The sequence below is a fragment of the Arachis hypogaea genome, chromosome 3 (assembly GCF_003086295.3).
Source record: "Arachis hypogaea cultivar Tifrunner chromosome 3, arahy.Tifrunner.gnm2.J5K5, whole genome shotgun sequence".
Taxonomy (NCBI): Eukaryota; Viridiplantae; Streptophyta; class Magnoliopsida; order Fabales; family Fabaceae; genus Arachis; species Arachis hypogaea.
Genome location: NC_092038.1, coordinates 73091933 through 73095488, shown reverse-complemented (window position 1 = coordinate 73095488; position 3556 = coordinate 73091933).

Sequence of the window (3556 nt, the reverse complement as noted above, 5' to 3'; positions counted from 1 at the left end):
AAAATGAACCAGAAGTTGAATGTGAGCAAGCAAACTATGTGCATAACCCCTCTCGACCACTGGTGGACGAAATTGTGATTCCTTTGTTATTGCATTTTGTAAAATTCATTGCTTTTTCAACTATGTGTGGACACAACTTCGTTCAACTAGTTTTTGGCGCCGTTGCCGGGGATTGTTCGAGTATGGACAACTGACGGTTCATCTTGTTGCTCAGATTAGGTAATTTTCTTTTCAAAAATCTTTTTCAAAATTTTTCTTTTCTTTTTCGTTTTTCTAACCATGTTTTCGAAAAAATTAAAATAAAAATACAAAAAAATTAGAAAATCATAAAAATAAAAAATATTTTGTGTTTCTTGTTTGAAAATATTTGGTGTCAATTGCATGCTTTAAAAATTTTTCTTGCATTTTTCGAAAATTCATGCATTCATGGTGTTCTTCATGATCTTCAAGTTGTTCTTGGTAAGTCTTCTTGTTTGATCTTGATGATTTCTTGTTTTGTGTCTTTTGTTGTTTTTCATGTGCATTTTTGCATTCATATTTTCCAAGCATTAAAAATTTCTAAGTTTGGTGTCTTGCATGTTTTCTTTGCATCAAAAATTTTTCAAAATTATGTTCTTGATGTTCATCATGATCTTCAAAGTGTTCTTGGTGTTCATCTTGACATTCATAGCATTCTTGCATGCATTCGTTGTTTTGATCTAAAAATTTCATGCATTGAGTATTTTTGTTGTTTTTCTCTCTCATCAATAAAAAAATTTCAAAAATCAAAAAATATCTCTTCCTTATTTTTCTCATAATTTTCGAAAATTTGAGTTGACTTAGTCAAAAATTTTCAAAATTAGTTGTTTCTTACAAGTCAAGTCAAATTTTCAATTTTAAAAAAAATCTTATCTTTTCAAAATCTTTTTCAAAAATTATATCTTTTTCATTCTTTTTCTATTTTTCGAAAACTTTAAAAATCTTTTTCAAAATATTTTCAAAATCTTTTTCTTATCTTTATATCAAATTTTCGAAAATTCACTAATAATTAATGTGATTGATTCAAAAATTTGAAGTTTGTTACTCTCTTGTTAAGAAAGGTTCAATCTTTAAGTTCTAGAATCTTATCTTGAAGTTTCTTGTTAGTGAAGTAAGTAATTTTAAATTTAAAAATTAAATCTTTTTATCTTCTATCTTATCTTTTTCAAAAATTTTATCTTTTTCAAAATTTGATTTCAAAATATCTTATCTAACTTCTTATCTTCTTATCTTTTCAAAATTTGATTTTAATATCTTTTTCAATCAACTAACTAACTTTTTGTTTGTTTCTTATCTTTTTCAAAACCACCTAACTACTTTTCCTTCTCTATTTTTCGAAAATATCTCATCCCTTTTTCAAAAATTCTTTTTTGTTTTAAATTTTAATTTTAAACTTATCTTATCTTTAATTTTCGAAAATTACTAACCCCTTTTTCAAAATTATTTTCAAAATTTCCCTTCTCTCCTCTTATTCTATTTAATTATTTATTTACTAACACTTCTCTTCACCTCTCTTCATCTAAAAATCCGAACCCGATATATCCCGTGTGTTTGGATTCTTCACCTTTCTTTCTTCTACCCCCTTCTCTTTCTACTAACATAAAGGAATCTCTATACTGTGACATAGAGGATTCCTCTTTCTTTTCTTGTTTTCTTCTCTTTCATATGAGTAGGAACAAGGATAAAGGCACTCTTGTTGAAATTGATCCAGAACCTGAAAGGACTCTGAAGAGAAAATTAAGAGAAGCTAAGTTACAACAATCTAGAAGTAATCTTTCAGAAAATTTCGAACAAGAGAAGGAGATGGCAGCCGAAAATAATAATAATGCAAGGAGAATGCTTGGTGACTTCACAAAGCCAACGTCCAAGTTTGATGGAAGAAGCATCTCCATTCCTGCCATTGGAGCCAACAACTTTGAGCTGAAACCTCAGCTAGTTGCCTTAATGCAACAAAACTGCAAGTTTTATGGACTTCCATCTGAAGATCCTTACCAGTTTTTAACTGAGTTCTTCCAGATCTGTGAGACTGTAAAGACGAATGGAGTTGATCCTGAAGTCTACAGACTCATGCTTTTCCCTTTTGCTGTAAGAGACAGAGCTAGAATATGGTTGGATTCACAACCTAAGGATAGCCTGGACTCCTAGGATAAGCTGGTCACTGCCTTCTTGGATAAATTCTTTCCTCCTCAAAAGCTGAGCAAGCTGAGAGTGGATGTTCAAACCTTCAAGCAAAAAGATGGTGAATCCCTCTATGAAGCTTGGGAAAGATACAAGCAGCTGATCAAAAGATGTCCATCTGACATGTTTTCAGAATGGACCATATTAGATATATTCTATTATGGTCTATCTGAATTTTTGAAAATGTCATTGGATCATTCTGCAGGTGGATCTATTCACCTAAAGAAAACGCCTGAAGAGGCTCAAGAACTCATTGACATGGTTGCAAACAACCAATTCATGTACACTTCTAAGAGGAATTCTGTGAATAATGGGATACCTCAGAAGAAAGGAGTTCTTGAAATTGATGCTCTGAATGCCATATTGGCTCAGAACAAAGTGTTGACTCAACAGGTCAACATGATCTCTCAAAGTCTGAATGGATGGCAACATGCATCCAACAGTACTAAAGAGGCAGCTTCTGAAAAAGCTTATGATCCTGAGAACCCTGCCATGGCAGAGGTTAATTACATGGGTGAACCTTATCGAAACACCTATAACTCATCATGGAGAAATCATCCAAATTTCTCATGGAAGGATCAACAAAAGCCTCAACAAGGCTTTAACAATGGTGGACGCAATAGGCTGAACAATAGCAAGCCATATCCATCATCTTCTCAGCAACAGACAGAGAATTCTGAACAAAACACTTCTAATTTAGCCAATCTAGTCTCTGATCTGTCAAAGGCCACTTTCAGTTTCATGAATGAAACAAGATCCTCCATCAAAAATCTGGAGGCACAAATGGGCCAGCTGAGTAAGAAAGTTATTGAAACTCCTCCCAGTACTCTCCCAAGCAATACAGAAGAGAATCCAAAAGGAGAGTGCAAGGTCATTGATGTGATCAATGTGGCCGAATGCACAAGGGAGGAGGAGGACGAAAATTCTAGTGAGGAAGACCTCCTGGGACATCCTTCAAGCAAGAAGGAGTTTCCTATTAAGGATCCAAAGGAATCTGAGGCTCATATAGAGACCATAGAGATTCCATTAAATCTCCTTCTGCCATTCATGAGCTCTGAAGACTATTCTTCCTCTGAAGAGGATGAAGATGTGACTGGAGAGCAAGTGGCTCAATATTTAGGAGCTATCATGAAGCTGAATGCCAAGTTGTTTGGTAATGAGACTTGGGAAGGTGAACCTCCCTTGCTCATTAGTGAACTAGATTCTTGGATTCAGAAAACTCTACCTCAAAAGAAACAAGATCCTGGCAAGTTCTTAATACCTTGTACCATAGGCACCATGACCTTTGAAAAGGCTCTATGTGATCTGAGGTCAGGGATAAATCTTATGCCACTCTCTGTAATGGAGAAGCTGGGAATCA